This window comes from Varanus komodoensis, unplaced genomic scaffold (assembly GCF_004798865.1).
Source record: "Varanus komodoensis strain SLA01 unplaced genomic scaffold, ASM479886v1 scaffold17, whole genome shotgun sequence".
Taxonomy (NCBI): Eukaryota; Metazoa; Chordata; class Lepidosauria; order Squamata; family Varanidae; genus Varanus; species Varanus komodoensis.
Window position 1 is genome coordinate 19,148,853 of NW_025335505.1, and position 21,895 is coordinate 19,170,747.

The 21,895-nt window shown below is 39.0% G+C and overlaps 1 long non-coding RNA gene across 1 annotated transcript; it reads right to left on the minus strand.

Moving 5' to 3' along the window:
- Positions 1 to 2,616: 2,616 nt before the first annotated feature.
- On the minus strand, positions 2,617 to 20,728 carry LOC123021534. Its single transcript, XR_006414335.1, has 3 exons — positions 20,662 to 20,728; positions 5,995 to 6,106; positions 2,617 to 2,889 (listed from the first exon to the last, which is right to left on the minus strand). It is a non-coding gene; the product is annotated as an uncharacterized LOC123021534 (long non-coding RNA).
- Positions 20,729 to 21,895: the final 1,167 nt, after the last annotated feature.

Genomic DNA, 21,895 nt, shown 5'->3' on the forward strand with positions numbered 1-21,895 from the left:
AATAAATCACAATGGTGCGTATCTGCAACATGATTTTTAAAAGGACACACACCATGCACAAATAATGTAATTTTAAACCAGCATACATTTTGTAGAATAGAGTACCTCTGGGGGCTGGCTCAAGCCAGCTCAGAATATGGCATTTACCTACTATACATTTATGCTCTCTGCCGATGTATTCAAGGTAATTTAGAATTTATATAATGTCATGCGACTTCTTGGGCATGATACAAAAGGGAAAAAAAGTCACAGGAGGAACAGTTTTCAGTTCTCACAGAGCTGCTAAAATAACCAGGGCAATGACCATTAAGGGAAATAGAAGCAACCAAGTGAGAGCTGACTCAGTCAAATGTGTGTGTATGTGCATGTATGTGTGTGTGCATTCCACAAGCTCATAGATCGGTTGGACCAGGATTTCCCCACCTGGCATTCCCTAGATCTTTTAAATTTCAGCTCCATCAGCACTAGCCAGTGGCCAAAAGTCAGAGATATTTGGCATTGCAGTGCAAAGTATCTCATGAGCACAAGGTTAGGGATGACTGGGTTAAGGACTAAGCCTATGCAAATTTAGGTGGAAACAAATCCCTAACCAAGCATATCTGCACAGAACAATTGTCCTTTTGAAAGTAATGGGACTTCCTTTCATTGCAGCCTTAGTATATCTTCTGTTTTATTCCCGGGAACATCAACAAGGAATGTGGAATATCTATTGCTATTGCAATGCATGACTCACAGGCATATCACATGATGTACACCCTAACCTGTCCTTCTTACACTGCTTCTACCACTATATCCTGGATTTAGTTGGACCTTTACCATGGCCTTTTTATACACTGTGGCTTTCTCCAAATGTGTTTGTGTCCGTAGGCTGTGGAGGAAAGTAGAAGAGTGCCCTTGGGATTTCAACAAAATTCAGAGATTCTTCTGTTGCCTTCCTGCCTTCTTCATCTCCCCGCCCTTTTCTGGCAAATGCTGCCCCCTGTCTGAAAAAAAATGAATTTTTCAATGTCTATTGAAGCTTTCCAGATTGCCTTCTTTGTCCTCTTCAAGAAAAATCTAGCTGAAATGCATGTTTACTTGGATGTAAATCACACTATTGTCATTGGTCTTACAGCTAAATCACACTGATTTCAATGGAGCTAATTCATGGAAAAGTCCAAACAGGAGGTCTTGCTGTCTTTTGGGGTGGAGGGGAATGGGGTGCTGGACCCACTGGCTTTACTCAGTGGGGTTAGGAGGACAGGAAAAAGGAGCAGCAGCCCTCCTTCTCCATGGTTTTGATTTGTTTTTTGGTGAAAGGGCCAGAGGAATTGTTACATATTATATTTTTTCTCCTTTTTAAAACATCTCTAGTCTTTTGTGCGTTCCATACCTAACTGAGCTAAAACGAACAACAAACATAAAACAAAGCCAACTTCTCCTGCAACTAAATACAGTGTGACACAAGCCCACATTTTCAAATATGATGTATTGATTAACATGCACCTGAGTAGTGATCAACTACTTTTGGATGAATACCAGGACTGTGTGCCCTCATCAACAGAAGACTCACTACTGTAGATCTCCTGAAGGCTCTTCAGAATATTTTGTGAGGCTTGGTTCCTCTTTAATCACCTTTCAGTATTTTCAGTCAGGCTAATGATTAAGGGTGGTAAAAGAAGACATTCAAGACATTCCTTGTTGGTTAAGTTGTTGCTGTGTTGTTGCTATGTACCATCAAGTTCTCTCCAACTTACATTGGCCCTATTAATGAAAGAGCCCTAAAGACATTCCTGCTCAGCTGTTCTAAACTGAAGGCTGTGGCTTATTTAATAGAATCAATTGGACCAGATGTGTTAATTCATGGTAGTGACTATGGGTGTGAGATGGGCTATTCTTCTTCCTTTTTCACGCACATAGAATGCAATGAGATTGCTTCCAGACAGTGGCATCTTTCTCATTATTGGGCAGATTCTGCTAATTTCCATATAATATAGCATTACCTTCACTAAAGCTGCACATGTCAAGCTTTAGGAGCATTTATGAGCGAATATACAACATATAGAAATATTTCAAAGGGAAAGAATGGAACAATTGTACCACTTTCAAAAAATCCTCCAATCCACCCTTCTTGCACTGATTCCTCATTGTTGGAGCTACACACTCATTTTTTCAGAGACATTTTGGTTCATCTTAGTAAAAAGTGCAATCTCTAGGAAGATTTATCACTAATATTGCACTTAGGAACACATGCTGACAAATGTAACACACTGAAAGAAATTTAGCATAAGATACAATATTTAAAATGTTCTATAGGTATAACACATAGTATTCTACAATGGTCTAGACACCACATCCCTGACATCCCTGGAAGCTAATAGGCCATGGACACCACAGGTCAGGTAGCTACAGCAAAAGTTCCATTTCTGTTCTGGAGGTTTAAAGACTGCTTTGCTTGCTGAGTGACTGAGATCTGCTGCAATTCAAGCAGCCAGATACCAAAAAAAGCAAAATTCATGGCCAAATATTACAATAGGGTGGAGTCACATATTTCTTGGAGTTAATACTTATTTAATGATGGGTAAATACAGAGCAAGATGTAGTCTGTACATGAGCCAGTTCCCAAATAATGCTTGGCATCTACTTTTGGAAGTGTTCAAATTATGGGGTATAAAATCTAAGTCATCACTGATTTGTTATGTTGCTCTTCTAAAGATACTGCTCTGGACCTCAGCTTCTTGTCAAGTTCTGCTCCTGAATCTGTCTATGTTTTGTTGCTGTCTGAAGCTTATTTGCATGAGATCCAAAGGTGATAATAACAGATTTGTACAAAATATTCCTTCCATGGTTTTTGCTGTCAGACAACCAGAATATCCAAGTTCCTTTCACCATGGGCTTCTGAGATATTGCCTGAAAGAAAATAAATAGCAACATTATTTATTTCTATACCTTCGAATAGCAGAAGCTCTATAGGAGGTATAGAGATGATGTTCTAATTGTACAGAAGTTAAAACTATAATTTTATACTTGCATCACAATTTTCTATAGACTATAAACTGGTGCTGTGATCAGATTTCTCTAATGGTTATAGCCTTCACATGGCAAAGATTGTTTCTTTCTATACCATTTGAGCTTCTCTTCCATTTTGCAGTCTGTGAACAGGACACTCAAGAGTACAGGTTTAATTTATCAAAGGAAAGGGACAACAAAGTTTTCAGCCCACTTGTTCGCTCCACATTTCAAGAAGAAGAGTTCACCCTCCTAGTACATTTTCCAATCAAAATACAAAAGGTAATTATCATTGGTGTATCAGTGTTATGTCTTTGAGGAAATGGTAGCAAAGGCTATAAGCTTTCTATGATTCAACTTATGCCTAATTTCATTTCCTTTTTGAACCAGAATAAAATGGGAGTGGGAAATGGGAGAATGTAATTATACTGGCCTTTGGATTAAAAGGGTATGAACAGAGAAATGAGAGATCTCATAAGAAGAATTTTCAAGCTGTTATCCATTTAGTAATTATCTGCATTTACTTACAGTATGATCTGATGTGTAGCATAATTACCTAGAACATAATCTGAAACTCTATGTGCATCTTTGATCAACACTTAATTTCAGAGACTAGATCACCACTATTAGCACTGTTTACTCTGTATAAAAGAGATGGAGAGCCTCTGGCCAACAAGTTAGGTTCTTAGGTTCTGCCTCTTCTTCCTCCAATAGTGCAGATATTCTTCACTCTTATCTTGGATCACTTGACTGGAGATAGAAGCTGGGGTTCCCCTGGTGAGCACTGAAGAAAGCCTTTCAGGAGGGCATCATGGAGAAATCATGCTTCTCCGGTTCCTATATCTAGCCAGCACCCTTCCCACAGTTGAAATGCAGCCCCAAGACCTTTCCCAAATTGGAATTCAATGGCCAGTAGTTTTCCCATCTGTGTTTGGGGAATTAATCTGGTCATGCATTATATTTAATGCAAACAATATTTAATGTTTGGAGGCAATTGCAGGACTGCTATATACCATGTGGTTTTCAACTATCTTCACTTTCTAGATCAGGGTTAGCCTTGCCATTGAGCACGGTGAAATGAACAGTTCCATGAAGCAATTGGAGAATGGATGGATAAAGGCAACCTGTGTGCAGGAGAAGGTGCCTTTTGAGCTCAGCTTCAAACAGAAAAAGATCTCCAACAGCAAAGGTTCCCCCTCCCCTTTCCGCTCCTGTTTGAACTACTTACAAAAATTTACCAGGATAACCAGACATTAAATAACAATGAATGCTGCAAAGAAAATAGCTACACCTCTAGGGACCCCAGGAACTTTCTAAGAAATCTTCCAACTTCATTTTTATGCCCTGTGTCCAAATGGCTTCCCTGGGTAAAAGCTGGGTAATAATCTTGGTGCCAGTCTTATGTACTAATCAACCACAATTTGGAGAAATAAAATCTTCCAAGAGTTGGTGAGTTGTTAAAGTGTGGAAGATATTTGGAGACTTAATTTTAAAGTATGATGAAAATGACTGCCAAGATATTTATAATGAGACACTTGTTCAATTGGATTCCCACTGAGAACCCAGCCATGTAATTTTCTATGCTTTGATCTAATTTATCCTTAGGGGATAAATTTCACAAAAACAGGTAAACTCTTCAACAAATGATATAATCTCCACCTCAGTGTTTCAGTAAAACTGTCATCTGCATACAACATTGATGAAAGCTGTGTATTCATTCATTTATTCATTTTTATACTGTCCAGCAGCCAGATATACAACACACAATACAATAATCAGCAATATATAATAAACAATAATATATAAAATCAAATAAAAACAATACATTGGGTAAAATGGCAACAATAAACACACAGCAACCACAACCAGATCAGTCCAGAGGTGTGACAACAGTATAAGATAAAATACAACAGTACAAAGTGAGTGCATGCACGTATGTGATTTTAGAAAAGGAGCTAGGTCATTCATGAATAGATTAAATCAGGAGGATGCTAATATATGGTCATCTCACACTTTGAGGAAAGAAAGTCTCATTTAATATTCCATCTGGCTGCACTTGACTTTCAGAGAAATCACAGAATGAAATTGTTTAATCAAAACAAGGTATCCTATTATTTATTGAAGTATTTTGAATTCGTCCCATAACAAGTTTTTAGGGATGAGATCAATACTGCTTTAAGGTCTATAGAGGCTACAAAATGTTTCTGACTGGGTCTGTGAGAATATTTTTCAACTAAGTGCAATAATATCATGCCATGATCAAGGGCAGACTAACCAGATCTAAAACCAACTTCTTTTCTGGCCACAATATTAAATTCAACTTTGAGTTTTGTGTGTGAGTATGCATATTTTAAACAGGTGGGCTGAAGATTTGTCTCACATCTGCTGATGAATGAATTGGTCAATAATTAGATGGATTAGACCACACCTCCCTTTAAAGTATGGAAATGTTTCCCAAAAAATGGGAATAATCTCCAATACACTAATAAACATAAATAAAATTGATTAGATTATCTCTGGGGAATGCAATCAAGGACCAGGAACAGGTGCTTTCCCATTTCTTAACAGAATAATTTGCTCTATTCCTTAACAGAAAAGGGCATATAAACTGTCAAAAAGGAAGATAAATTATCAAAAATCTTTTAGTTTAATATCCACCCCAGAATTTGATGAATGATTATAGCATAAAATTGATTTCCTGGATTTTGCTGAACTATGATTTACTGGACTTTCTGAATAACTACCCAGTGCTTTGGACATAATTCTCCAGACATTTTGGCTACAATTAGCAAGTAAAGCATTCAAAAGTAGAACCCATACATCTTTTACAGCTTTTATCTCCTTATCCTTCAGAAAGACTCTATCATAATTCTTCAACAGACAATAAGACCCTGAAAGGAGTTAAACTTTTTCATGTATATAACAGGTCTGTAACTGATATCTGAGAAAGACAGAATCTGTATCAAACCTTCACATGCATTCAATTGAATGTTGATGTCTACTAACCTTGTTCTGCTGTTAAGTTCTCCAAAGGAAATTTGAAAAAATCTTCATGGGTAGGTAGTATTACTAGTCCATTTTTGGCAGTGGAGAGTTCTAATTGAGTATTTAATTCTTCCTGGGAATTTAAAAAAAAAATCTGAGATGTTACCTTCTAAATTTGAGGACCATTTCATTTTTTGGTTGAGAATAAAAATATCCTTAATAAAGATTTCATTCCCTGGCAGTTAAAAAGTTCAGTGGAAAGTTACTTTATTTATACCACTATCCAGTTATATCACATTTTATATCAATATTTAAATGGTGACTTACTACATGGAAGATAGAGGGAGCAATTCTATTCCCAGGCATCATCTGGGGGCCAAACAATCTAAGGATTTCCCCTTGTACACACCTTCACAGCTGGAATAGAAAAAACTTAGCTGGTTGCCTTCTGAAGTCATAAAATCATCCTCAGAGAGGGGGAAACAGAGATTTCAGCAGGAGAACGGGAGACTGGAACGGCCAGAACACAAGTTAACCTGCACCTTTGCCAGCCTCCTTTCATTACTCTCTGAAGTTCTCCAGCTGGATGAACAAAAAACCCTGTAGAGCAAAAAAAATTAAAATAAAAAAATGCATGGTAAAAAGAGAAGATCATGTCTGCCACTCCTTTCACCTTGCACAGGATGTTTGGAAGCCTCTGAGTTCAGGGATTTCCATTCATCAAGGCAGTAATTTATTTATTTATTTATTTATTTTATTAAAACATTTTTATGCCGCCCCATTCGCCAAAGCCTCGGGGCGGCTTACAACAAATAATTCACAGGACTGAACCCTTATAAAAAGTCAATTGTATCATTTCAATAGGAGGAGATAAATATAAATTCTCAATTTATCTAAAGGTACACTGCCATTTAAGCTACTCAGGAATCTTCCAGAAAGAAGCATCAAGCAAGCTCCAAAGTAATGTATGTAAATGTCTTTAGAGTGCCTCATGAAAGCAGATTCTGTATTCATTGCCAGTTATTAGAGGCTAATGTTGATGCATTAAAATCTTCTCTTAACAAACTAAGAAGCTAAAAGTTCTATCATTCCTATATTGAGTATTTTCCAGATGGTTTTGATTTTGTGTATATGGTGTAAAGGTGTGAGATAAATATTAATAAACAGAAGCTTGGTTTTTTTTCTAATTCCAATTAAAACTATCTTTGCATAAAAATTCATGTCAGGATGTCTAATAATGCTTTCATGCAGTGAAAAGGATTTCGAGCAAGCCAGGAAGTATAAGAAATCTTCTGGAATGCTGCTGTCACAATGCCTGGCTCTAAGAATAGCCTTTCTCAAAGCCAGGCATTTGGCTCTAACCCACTCAGTGAAGAACCCAGCTGGCTGCTTCCTCTAACCAACATGGGGTGTGTAGCTGCACTCTGTTTGCTTGGAGGATCCCTTCGCAGTGAAACAGTGGGTGAATGGCTGCTTCGGAGAGCCTTGGTGTAGCATTTGTCCCATTGGGAGAGTTGAATCAGCAGGTGGCAATCCCACCAGCTAGTAAGAACAGGAGCCTTGGAGCTCCATTGCCATATTGGAGAGGGGCCACAAGAAGAATGTTAGTGGGTTGCAAAACCATTTCACATCACACCGTTGAAAAGATGGTGGAGAAGCTGAGTATTATGGAATTTACGGAATAAAGAATTTGGCTTTGTCTGCAAACCAGCCATTTCCCTTTTCTGATCATAACTAATGGGGTGGGGGGTTAATCTAGAAGATAAAGAGCTGGTGAAGTAAAGTTGCTAAGGGTGTTGGATGGGGGCTCAGGAAACCTGTGTTCTGGTCTCCACATGGCCATAAAGCTCACTACATGAATTTGGGCCAGTCATTGACTTTCAGCCTAACCTTGTTGTGAGGATAAAATGGAGGGAAGAACTTTCTGTGTTGCCTTTGGTTCCTTGCAAGATGAAGAAAAATGGGCTACAAATGCAATGACACAATAATAATATTATAATAACTGATCTCATCCTGCCATCACTCAGCAGTGTATAAATTGATGATCTGAGCTGCTAAGGTATGCGGCTCAGACAAAATGATCACATGCTGCTCATCAGAATCCTGCTTATACTGTGCCAATTCAGGAATAGCTTTCATGTCCATTTCTGCAGGACTCTGTAAGACAGATTCATATTTTATATCTTTTTCCTGTCACAGCTGATGACAAATGGAATTCTTTCAAAAAATTTTCTTTGCATTGGAGTGGGGCACAAGCAGGGCCCTCCTCTACCTCCATTGACATTTAATTGTGCTTGAAATTTCGGGCATGTGCAATTAGAGAGAACAGAAATATTTGCAGTTTTGTGCATGAGCAGAGTGAATATAAAATATAATATACAATATTATATTTGAATATAAAATATGCAATTTTATATGTAGGTAATTTGATGGTATGTATCAGTAGGTTAAAATCAGTTAGATGAATTGATACCTATGATGCACTTTTGGGTAGTATTGTTAATTGGTCAAAATTTGAATTAATGCATGTGCCAAGAAAACTGAAGTAGTTACTAAATGGCAACGTCCTTGGTGCCCAGAAGTGATTAAGAAGTATCTTAGTGGGTTGGTGCCTAGAGGAATCTTATAAAGGGTTAAACTAAATATAAGTGGCACATTGATGGAAATATCTAGTGACTTGAAAAGATGGCGATTACTTAATTAAGATTAAATTTGTGTATTAAACAGTATTTTTTAAACATTCTCCAAACATATTTTCAAAGACTTTATGCAGCATTTTAGAAGTTTATGGGGCTGACCTTATTTTTGAATGAAGAGTGAACAGTAATCTGTTAAAGTGGGAGGATTTAATATTTAGATCTTAGTTTATGTCAGAAAGCTAATCTGTTAACCTGCACTGATTATTAGAAAATAACTTACTTAGTCACATTAACAAGCCATGGTTTGCTAATCACAAACAACTTATTCTTCTTGCAACTCTTGATGTGTGTACGAAAGAAAGAAAGAAAGAAAGAAAGAAAGAAAGAAAGAAAGAAGAAAGAGCCTTGGAGGGTCACATGTCCAGACAATCAGAGCCCTCAGGTAAGCCTACAAACTCTGAATCAAACACTGAGAAATAATGACTGGTGCAAACACTTAACTCATGAGGACATCAAGAGGAGTGTGCATGTGGTGGACAGAGGGAGAGAGAGAATGAGAAAATCCAACGCTGTTTAGATTGAGCATAGTGACAAACTCAGTGCTATACAATGAATTTCATGACTCCATGTTCAAGCACCTTCATGCTTGTCTATCTCCAACAGAAAGGAAGAAAAATTGTATTTGCATTTATCCTGCCTCACCCTTGCTTCTCCCTTTCTCTCATATTTCTACTGATTTCTTACCACTTTATCTATGACTGTTTTTAGACTGCAAACTTGTTGAAAGGTACCTGTGTTTTCACATTGCACAATAATGTGCTACGATACATCAGTGTAGCCACACAAGCAATTGCAAATAGTAATGGCTCGTCAAAGAACTGCTTTCATCTGCTAACTAGTTCTTTCAGCTCTTGTTTGAAGAAGAGGAATCTGGTAGTTGTCACTGTGGCTGTCTGGCTTCTGAAGTTGATACCTTCGGTTACCTGCTGCTTCCTTTGTACCACCTGGCCTCTTCTGCCGTCCAAATATCTGGTTAACAGCTTGTCCAAGAGGGAAGCCCCATTCTCTCAGCACATCCTGCCCTTTCTCACAGAACTAAAAGGAGAAAGGTAAGCCTTTGGGGACCCAAGGACCTAAAATCTTGCAGAAGGATAGGAGTCTAAACTAATGGGTAAAATTCACAAGATTACCAAGAGTCATGATGTTCATGAAATTTGGGAAGAAACTTATATAAGGCCTTTTCCCAGGTAGTTTAGCCCATTTTCACCCTAAAATTGTGGCTGGTTACAGGGATTCACCATAAATGGATAAGCTCCATTTAATTCATTGGATGAGTCTCTTCACCAAGTTCCATTGTTAGAAGAAACACAATTTGCAATAAAAAAGCAGAAAGCCTTTTCCATGGTAGGTGACTGAGAAATTTATATGAACCAAATTGGGGTTCTGTCAGGGAACCAGATCATAAACTGGAACTGAGTACTATAAAAGAATGTTTTATTAAAAATAAACACACAACATACTTGGGCAGAGTAAACTAAAAGAATCCTGAGGTCCATGCTGGTACTTCTATTTATCCAAGAGATGCATAGCAACTCTATTGGTTAAAACCATTAACCAATCACAATGACTGCTATGTTGGAGCATGTGTACAGAAGAAGTAAGTGCTATTCTGTCTACGGTTCTACTGATTTTGTTAAACATCAGACATAGCTAGCTAGCTTAACCAAACTGCACAAACCTTAAATACCCTGCTCTATTTAATGACTTTATCTCTCATAGTTGTGGTTATAGTTTAACTTTGCTTTTCTCTGCAATGTCCTTCCTAACTGAGCTAACACTACCTTATTATTGGCAGAGGGATAATCATTTCTGTTTATGCAGACCTTTTAAATAGATTTCCCTACTTTCTAACAGGTATAATATAACTCTCAGTTATATTGTAGAGACAATATTTAATTTTTTCAATGCATGCCAGCCAGAAATCTAATTTTAGATGAAGGTACAGGTCCTACATTTATTAATTCCTTTATTTGTTCAAGCCACTTCTGTATCTCTTGACACTGAAGGATTTCCAAATAGTTTCCGTAAAACTACATATGATGCAATTTAAAATCCATTCTATGATAAATAGAGAAAGAACATGAGAACAAGAGCAGTAAAACCAAGCAGGTTGCTCCTCCATTACAAGTCAGAGAAACCATGAGAGGACCAATGTGTTTTGAAGAGACATCTATAATTCACCACAATTTGTAAAATAAGCGAAAGTAAGACATCAACTCAAGCATGATAGACAGTTTGAGGGATGCACAGCCAGGGCAGGCCTTGGGAAAGACAAAGAAAGAAAGAGAGGGAAAGAGGTGGGTTAGAGAGAAAAAGAGACTGCTTCTCTATCTTACCTGAGCCCATTTAGTGATATGTAAATTCTTACTAAAAAGTGTGGCAGGTTTGAACCACTATGCAGTTGCAAATCTCTTTATTGCCACTCTAGAAAATATAGTTGCCATCACTATTGCAATTGTAGCCATTTGCTCTATCTCTGTGGTGACATCTTTTCCATTGGCAAATTTAGATTTCTGAAAAAGCTAGTTCAAATTACCTCACAGTTCTCTGAAATATCTATTATTCACGCTTCATTCCTCTGCCTTATTAAACTGCTTTGTGGCTATCTCCCTTGACAGAATGGAAGAAATGGATCCTCTGCCTGTAGCTCAAGCATTAAAAGGAGCCTCCGCAATTTGGCAATAAGCTGCAAGATCACTCAGGTATGAACTTGAAGGCATGGGAACGTGCTTGATTTACTGCAGAAGGGCTCCTTTAGGCTATCCAAACTTGAGGTAAAAGAGAAAGTATTGAGACAATCAACTTACAGGAGTGGAAGGACCTTCAACTCTCAGAGTCAATGACAGTTTGATGAGCGACTGAGAAAACCTTGGTACAGTTACAAATTCATAGTGTTTTCTCAAACACAAAGAGATAACCATCGTTCGTTGTGGAGTGAATGGGTTGTCATTTAAAAACACACTTTCTGTGGCTCCGTTTCTGAGAACTGAGTGCAGATGTACAGACCAGGGAAGCTGTTTTCATCTCTAAGATAGCATCTTGCTAATGCAGAAGCATAAAGTTCATTTCAACCCCCATGAAAAATCTCAGAAAAGAAAGACTGAATAATACCTAAGGACCAAGGCTATTATGGTGCAGCACGGTGCAGTGACTAGTGCAATGGCCTGCTTTAGGGAAATAAAGGATTATATGAGGTTGAAAAATGAGATGTTCTGTCTCTAGAGTGTAAAGAAGTGTAAAATTCCAGCCCCAGAAATGTGTCACAAGTCAGATTGTCAGAAATAGCACCTGGTGAAGAAAGATAATTATGTGCTTGACTATGCATTTGTGGGTGTGCAATAATTCATTATTAAATTGCATGTTTCCCCTGAAAACTGATAATTTAAAGCAACACCCTTCAACCTTTCTAGGTGAATTCTTAATTCCCACTTGGCACACATTTTTAGTGTGTGTGTGTGTGTGCATGAGACAACCACAGAAACCACAGAATTTGATATGCTTGTGTGCTTTGGACATTGCTAAGTTGATGGCAACTGAAGACTTTTAGGGAAAATGACAACTGCTGTAACCACGTGGTTCAGTACTTCTCCTCTTGGTGCTCACCATTCAAAGCTGGAATTCAGTATAACAACATCAGTAACAACAACATCCCTGTGGGTTCCTGGACTCTCCATCATTTCCCCTATCATGTCAGTGCCAGACATTCAGCCACCAAAGAGAAAGGCACACCAGATGCCATTAATAATACCAAAGAAGGCTGAAGTTTCAGCCATTTCTACTTCAGTGGTCAGGAGTGGCCTCAAGCTTCAGTTGCAGTGATTCAGCTGCAAGCCGTTCATCTATAATATAACTGTATTCAACGTAATAAATTTGCAAGCAAACACCTGATGTAAAGCAACTGTATAAGTTCCATTTATATCCTAGAGTATCATATCGGACAAAAGTTGGTGATCATTCGTCCCAGATAATAATGCCTATTTTTACAAAATGGAAATGGCTGGAAATGGCTGGGAGGAGGTCACTGTACACAATGGCATCTGGCAGTAGCATTTGTGGTCTTTTCAACCTTTCACTGGATTTAAGAGAGCATGTCTAGACAGACAGCAATCAAGGGGTTTTGACTCATGAACATCAAGAAAAAGGAGAGAAGGCTTTTGCCAACACATTTCATGTGGTACTGAAATGTCAGCTACTTCCTCAAAATGGCCATTCCTTCCAACTTTAGGAGTTCTTCATCAAACCAGGCAGTCTTATGCCATAAAAGCAATTGTGATGCGTGACATCCTGCCTCTCCTTCCAAAAAGTGGAGCGTTCACAATATTATGGAAGTTAATAACTTGTGCTCTAATGAGAAATGAAAATGTAAATAAAAGTCCGATGCTGCAAAACATCTACATTTGGAACATGGAACATGCGAAGTCTGTATCAAAGCAGACTGGACACTATAAAGCAAGAAATGGAACTGGAATTGCAGTGGAGTAGGATGGGAGATTTTTATTCAGATAAACACCAAGTGTTTTACTCTGGAAATGTCAAATCCAGAAGAAATGGAGTAGCTCTGATACTGAGGCAAGATACAGAAAAATAGTAAGTGGCTACTGCTGGAAGCAGATTGTGGAAGTGACCATGGACTATTAATCTCCAAAATCAGAATAAAGCTGGAAAAGCTCACCAACAGAAGCATAGTGCCAAAATACAACTGAAGTAACATTCCTGAGGAATTTAAAGTCTACGCAAAGACTTTGCATTACTGAACTCAGGGCTTTTTTTTATCATAGAATGCACTGGAACAGCGTTCCAGCACCTTTTTTCGATGGATTTTTCCAAGTGATTTTGAATCGCCCTTTCGGGCGTAGCAGGTCAGTGGCAAAAATCATTAAAATAGTGCATGTGGGCTGCTTGTGTGTCTGCGCTGGTTGTGAGGGCACTGCTCGGCTTGGGATGCTGCTCGGCTTGGGATTGGTCGTGTGGTCGCACGCTGAGTGCTTACTGCCGGCGGTGACCATTATGTTTATGTGTGTGTAGAGTGACTGACTACGTGCAAAAGGTAAATAAGTTCTTCATTTCAAAAAAAGTTGGTGAATTGAAAATCTTTTTTAGTGTAAAAGTGAGACCCCAAGATGTGAGTTCTGGCACTTTTTTTTTTTTTTTACAAAAAAAGCACTGACTAAACTCAACTGACTGTGAAGCTGTAGACCGAAAGCAGAGATGATGTGAAGAAAGAATGCAAAAAGACAATTTCTGTAGGAACAAGAAAGAAAAAGCCTAGATGGATGTCAGAAGAAACACTAAGAATTACTAAGGACAGGCTAGAAGCAAAAGTAGAAGGTGAGGGAATAGGGTCAGAATTCTGAATGCAGGCTTTCAGCAACTATCACATTGAGACAAAAAGTACCATTAGAATGGCCAGTGCAAAGAAATAAAAGAGAACACCAAAAGAGGAAAGAACAAGAGACCTCTTTCCAGAAGATCAAAGGAATCAAAGGGAAATTCAAACCTAGATTAGGACTGCTGAAAGACCAGCAGAGGAACATATTATCTAACCAAGATAAAATGAAAAGAAGGTGGAAACAATATATGGAAAAACTGTACGAAAGGGATAAAATGATGAATGAATCCTTTGAAAAGGAATCTTAGAAGGAAAAACCTTGGAAAGAGCAAAGTGAAAGCTGCTCTGAAAGCACTTGGAAGGAATAAAGCATGCAGAAGAGATAGGGTACCCAAGAAGGATGCCAAGCTACAGAGGCTGAATCAGTCCAAATCCTAACAAGAATATGTCCACAAATATGGAAAGAAAAACAATGGACCACAGACTGGAAATGTTCAATATTCATTCTAGTCTAAAAGGAATGATATGCAAAAGAGTGCAGCAACCAGAGCACCATTGCACTAATTTCCCAAGCAAGCAAAGTGAAACCCATTCACACGGGCAAAACCGATTACATGGACTTTCGACAACCAAATATATCTCTGTTAGGAAAGAAAGCAGTACTTAACTGGAGAAGGCTAAGAAAATTAGTTCTGCTGATGCGGTTTTAGTATCCGCATGCATGATGCCACAGACATGTGTGGTAGCACGTTGGGAAAGGGTGCATGAGAAAGTGAGCAGCAGAGAGGAAGGAATATCTACTGGAATGAAGGTAGTGAGTTGACAGTGAGCTTTTTATTAGACCCATCCAGCTGCTCTGGTTGTCATGTATTCTTGGCTGAGATGCAACATTAAGAGGTATATGAACCAGATTATGGGTAAAGGAGAATGCAAAAACCCAGTTGGAAGTCTACCAGAATAGCACAGCAATGATCCTGAACCTGCACCGACTTCATATAGTGCTAGGAGGAGACTAAAACATGGAACATACAAGAGCATGGAAAGAGAAGAGAAGAGAAAGGGGCAGGTGAAGTATTGGTTTCAGTCAAGAGCATCACTCATATTTGTCCAGTGTCTCCTTTGCCAAACTATGTACCATCTGCTGAGAGGAGAGGTTAAGGCACTCCTTCACCTGCTCATCCACTTCCTTGACTGAATGGTAGGTGATGCATGTACTCCTCACTCTATCCTCACCCCCCTGGGAAACATGGGGTGGAAGGAGACTATTCACCATAGGAATATTAGGGAACATCAAAATATCAGGGAATGATACAGTTAACAGTCCCTTCTTTTCAGTTAATCTCCGGATTATAGCCACAGTCACATAAACAAAGGATAAGACAATACCTAATGTGTGATCCAGCAACACATTGCTTTCCTTTGTTGCCTAATGCATTGCATTAATCTAATTAGGCAGCTGCAGAACCATTGGCTTTTTAAAAAATTTCACTCATCAGAGGGATTGATACAACCCTGTTGTAACCTGATTGAAAACGAGCAGTGGAGGTGTTTTGTTAAGTGCTACATTCTGCTCTCCATCCATCAAGAATAGGCACATATAATGTCCTGGACTAATAGACAAAGCCACCTGAAAGTAGATATGACTAGCTCTCGATTGCCTAATTAAGCAGCATTAAGTAATGAGCTATACTTATGAGGCCCTAGAGCATGCCACCAACACAAAGAAATGACAATTATTATGGTTTGATTGGGAGAAGAGGGACTCCAATCTTTTCTTCATTATCCATTGTTTTGCAGATTCTCCTAAGCAAGAAATAATAGACTAGTAGAACAAAAATGCAGAGCACAAAGAAGTAAGTGATTGTGCTTCTCCTTGATGCAATTGCTTTTCCCTGGATTGATTTATAAAGGCCCTGCAGTTTTTTGCATGGCACAGTTCATAGACAGGAATCGTGCTTATGGCGATGATCCATGAAGCTTCCCTTGCACTGGAGATTTGATGTACAAATAGGGTCAGACCCCTGAAGTCCTTGTGATGCCTTGGGGTTCTTCACTAAGTTCCACTAGAGGACTGCTGGCAAAAATAGGAAATGAGGAAAAAAAGGGAACGAGTTATGGGCAGGGTTTACAATACACATAAGTCTTCCCTGTCTGGTATCTTCTAGTTGTTTTGGACTTCAACTCCCATCACCCCCAGCCAGCATGGGCAATGCTCAGCTATGGTGGTAGTGGTAGCCTTGAATATCTGGAATCCAACTCCACATTGGGGAAGTTATGGAGCGGACCCATAATGGCACTCGCCATTCCCAGTATTCTAAAAGCCGAGGACCACCTCACCACCACTATACCTATTGTTCTGGGTATCAACCACTGCTACGTGCATAATTCCATGGGTTGGTTTTGCAGAAAAATCAGGAAACCCATTATTAAATAAAAGGGAGAAGCCTGATGGAAGATTTTTTGGAAATGTATGCATTGCTTTTTAGAAGGTGCCGTGGAAATCTTTAAACACTGTTTTTCCTTTTATACATTTATTTAAGCAGACAGAATGTGCAAAACTTCAGGAGAACCATAACATTTCCAGCTGTTTAATTAAGAAAGGGTACCACTTAACTGAAAACTTGTACACCTGTTTCTATGCCAGGGTGGGAAACAGAATGTCATGAGTGAGCATTGGCCCATTTCTGTCCATGTGAAGCAACTCTCTGATCAAAATATACTGATCTCTTCTTTAACACCAGCCTGGTAGAATGATAACTTTTGCCTACCTGCACCTTGTCAGTTTATGGGAGTATCAGAATCAACTGAGGATACACATATATATGTTGTTTCATTTCTGCATAGTCGGCTGTTCATGATGATTTTAATCTTTCTGGCAACCTTGGCAACATGTGAATAAAGAAAAGGGAAAGCTGTCTGAAGGGAATCTAAAAAGAATTGTGACAATTCATGACCTCTTGCTAGCCTTTTCAGTGCTGTGTTCCATAATGCTGTGACTGACTATACCACAGCTTTCCCTCAGTAATGAAGGTTACTCCCCATCTCTGATCCTGTTTGCATTTCAGAATTCACATTTGCTTTTAACTCACTGAAATGTCCTTTCTTCAACATTACAAATGTAAGCACAGAAAGTATTGTAATATGCTCAAGTACTTTGTTTTTCCTTTGTATTTTCTGACATAGATGTCAAGGTTAAAATGCCATCCTTTCATGGAACCAAAAATTAGTTTGAGAAAAATGCGTTGATTCTTCCATGTAGCCTGAAGTGCCTGGTCCTGCCTAATCTTGGAAGCTAAGTGGGGTCAGGCCTGGTTAGTACTTGGATGGGAGAACTGAACCCTTAAGTGAGCAGGAGATTGATATTAGGAGCAGCTTCTCCACCTTTTGTCTGCAATTGCATATTTGATTTCTGTATTGGTCATCTGGTGACATCCATAGATACAGTCATTTGAGTGGTTGTTTGAAGTATGTGCTTACAAGGAACAGGTTGTTGGTTTCACAAAATTCTACAAGTTGTTCTTCTGCTTCATTTCTTACTCCTAGGCCAAATTTTCCAACCACATTTGATTCTGCTTTATTTCCTATTTTTGCATTGCAATCACCTAGGTTTGTTGTAAACTGTCCCAACTGTGTTGTAAACCATCCTGAGATGCTAGTAGAGGGACAGTCTAGAAAAGCTTTAAAACAAACAAACAAACAAGCAACATGTCATGTTTTGAATTTCCTCTGAAACACCCACATAAAAGTTTTCAATTTCTTCTTCTTTAGCATCCACTCTTGGAGTGCAGACTTGAATTACGGTCATTCTGATTGGTTTTCCACTTACTCTGATTGACATGATCCAGTTGGATTTGGCATTATACTGATGCTATGGCCTCCTAAATAGCATCTAGGAGCTACAGGATACTGTTGACTCCTAGATGGAATTCTGAATAGAATTCCAGCCTTGCAGTTTAGGGATTGCTGCTCCTGCATGCAACGGATGTGGAAAGTACTGCACCAACTACTTTTCTGAGATTGGAACACAGACCTCAGAGAAGGGTGTAAAGGGAGCAGGGGTGGGGCAAGAAGGGGAGGTGACTGGGCTTGCCAGAATGCAAGCTATTCTGCTTTAGCCTCCTTTTGCCCAGCCCTGAAAGGCCACAGATAGATGGCTGAATGAGGTGAATTTGCAGAACAGGAGGGATGGGGACATGAAGAATGCCTCCATTATTTCTCCTGCTATGCACTGAATGCTCATAAATTTTGAGTCTGAGTTATCTAGTCATTCAAGATATCTTGCATTACATTAGGGAAAGCTGATACATTTTTTGTTGGGAAAATCCATTCACTGGCCAGTGCACTCTGAAGTCTGCAGCTGAGTGCAGAGCAAGAAGGGAAGTCTGTGGTCCTGCATGTGCACGTATGAGAGACAGTTTACATCACTTCCGTGCTAGCCAGAGCTTCAGCTTGGGAAATTTGGGTTTACTACACTGGGGAAAGGTTCTAGTACAGCCATTATATTTCAAAACATTGCTTCATAGAACCATAAAACTGAAAATTGGTGGTTTAGTTAGAAGCAGAAGCAGACATAGGAAAGGACAGTATTTGCAAAGGAAGAACTGATTTCTTGTATACTTTTAGTTTAAAGGCAGCATCAATAAGAGTATAGCATGGATATGAATCAAAACCAGAAGAGATGGCTACAATGCAAGATTCAAGCAAATTATCTTGTTAGTGTCTGTTAGCAGCCAGGTATCAATAGCATGAAAGGCTGGTTATATAACTTGTTTATTTGCTATGCGGTCCTTGCCCAAATTTTGAAGCAGGTTTCTATTGGACCATAATTATAGTAAAATTGTAAAATCTAGCATAATACACCAGTACAAAGTTTGCTTGAACAAACAAACATTACTGGTTATTTAATATTTGTCATCTGCAAATAATAACATTTACAATAATTGTACATTGTTTATTATTTGAACTGTTTTAAAGACTGTGGGGGAAAGAAGGGGAACTTTCCAAGAATGAATAGAATGTATCTCTGTGTGTGATGCTCAACAGTACAGCAAATGGAAGTAAGTCACTTCCAATTTATCTGTAAAAGACTACTTTTTTTAAAGAAGAGTCACAAAGTATATTTTAGACAAAGTGGGAAATAAGGAGTCCAGGCTATGGTGACGCCATTGTTCCCAGACCATTACCAATTGTCTAGTTCAAGGACAGGCAGTGCTGGCTGTAGAGGAGAAGTGGAGAACCACAGAGAACCAGAGGGATTAAGAACCTGTGGGTCAAAGCTGGACCTCTTGGGAGCCAATCTGGCTTTCTACAGTTGTCTAAATGACCATGCCCCCTTTCCTGATCATGACCCCTTTCCCCTGACTATGGATCCTTCACTGGCTCTCCAGCTTTTGCATTTTCCCATTGTAATAGGTCAAAATGGTTCTTCTAAGGATTAGATACTGGCAATAGAAGCTTTAAGTGAAATTATGCAAGATTTGGACCCTGCCCCTTTTGCTTCTTGCTCCACCCCATGTGTCTTTGGCACATCCCTTTTGTCCCACCCACTTCTGGAATGTGGTATGGAAGAGCTTCTCCAAATTGAATTGGTCCCTCACACTGAAAAGAATTTTCCATCCCTTTTTCATTATACTCTGTACGGTCCTGAAAATGGAACAAAGGTATAGTGAACAGCACAAGACAGACTTCAGGCTTGTAGAGTCTTTGCTTTTATTCTGTGTGCCTACCTAGATCCTTATATTGCACTTGGAGTCATTCTCCAGATGGAGTAGTTGGCTATAGGGAAAACAGACATTGCAGAAGTGGTAACCTATTTCTGGGATGCTCCTGATAGCTGGATTCAGATTTGAAACAGTGCTCAAATATTGGAAATTATACTTAAGGAACATGGGGCTTCTCGTACAGGTGGCCAGTGCAAGAACTGAAGTCACAATCCTTTCACACAAAAATCAGTTCTACTTCTCCCCAGCCCTTCTTTATGTATTGGTGGTGGTGGGGAAAATTTTTGTTGTTGTTGTTGTTAAACAGTTGGTAAAAACCATTGTTGCTTTGCTGTGCAGATGAAGGATCCCTTTAAGCATATTGCAGTTCACCCTTTAAGAATGTGTGTGAGAGAGAACGGTACAAAGAGCTGGAGAACAACCACATGACTGGTGAATGGTGAAGGTATCCTGGCATCTGAGGAACCTCAGAGGATTTGATTTGGATTCCATGTGAGCCAGATTTGGCCCCTAGGCCTGAGGTTGCCCAACCTGAGCTACGAAGAATCATCCAGTGCTCCTGGCAGATTGTTCTCTAGCATTTCTCCATTAGATTATAGCCAGCAAACTGCACTGGCCAGCAGTACCTAAGCAGCATGTCTGTAGTGGTTCATTTCAGTGGTTTCTTTCTCCTTTGCCACTGCTGCTCACAGTATGCTACATGAGAAAAATTAATTTGGGGTTCATTACTAAGAGATGTGATGAAAGAGAAATCTAAGCCCTAAATGAAGCATGCACAGTAAAGTAGATTGCCCATGGGGGACACACTGTGGTTAGAAAATGAGATAAGGCTAGACTCAGTTGTATTAAGTACGAAGAAGTAGCACGGTTTTATATCAGCTTGAAAAGAAATAGCATGGCATCCCTTCCCACTTTGGGCCCTGCCTGAGTGTTAACTTACCCTGATCTCCTCCTTTGCAGCCACAGCATCTGTGCACAAAGTACAGCTGAGTGGACACAGCCAGTTGGTCTTGTCCCTGGATGGATGGCTTTTGACAAATCGCCCTCTAACTGGGTGTTCTACTTGTCTCTGCTACAAGCCTGCTATTCAGCTGTACGTGGCACATGGTATCTGTTTCCAGCATTGCTCCCAAGCTTTGCCTGGAGCCAGATATCCACAAACAGACCAGAAGAGATTCCCTGTCCTTCCCATGCTCTTCTGATGTCTGAAAAAAACGGCCTGTGTAATTTTCTGAGTGTCACATTACTGTTAAAAGGCACAAGAGCAGGACTAGTAAAAAAGACAGAGTTTAGCATAGAGGTGGCTCAAATATTTCATCTGTCAAATATCCACCGGGCCTCTGTTAAAAAGCTCTGGAACCTTGTTAAGAAAAGATGTTTTCCATACTTAAATATCCCTTTATAAGACCTCTTAGTTCAAGGGCTAGGACATAGATAACATACCTATCATTTAGACTCGACATTTCTGGATCTTATGCTTTATGATATATTTAGTTCATTTCATTTCTATGCTGCCTAATATCTAAAGCTCTCTGGATAGTTTCCAACACTTCATCAAGCAGACCAAAGAATAAAATAGCTTCAAAAATTTTCAAAGTGCAAAACTGTAAAAACAAATTAAAAAAGACTTGGAGTAGTTACTTCCCTCAAGCCTTTGGGGTACAAATGTAATTCAATAATACCCTTTTTATTCAAACGCTATTTTAATTATTAATATTATTTATTTATTTTATTTTTCGGGCCAGGTTGACTCATATTATATTGTTTTATTCTGTCCTTATTTATTTATTATTGTGAGCCTCCCTGAGGCTTCGGTGAATGGGGCAGCATAGAAGCCTTCTAAATAAATAAAAATAAATAAATAATAAGAATAAGTGTCTAAACTTTTACCTGGAGTTTTGATTCTCATCTCTACAAATGAATTGCTATGTAACCTTGAGCAAAAGGCGTTACCTTTGCTAGCTCTAGGCTATACTTTGCTGGATCGCTTTGACATTATTGTAATTGATAATAATCCCTTTCAGTAACCCCTTGGATATGTAAACCTTTCTAGAATCTGCATGACTCAAATACTTGCTTAAGCCTAGGCACATTTGAATGCATTTTTCTTTCTTTCTTTCATAACAGTGGTGGTTTTAAAACCCTGAAAGTAGACAGATATGTATATTTATGAA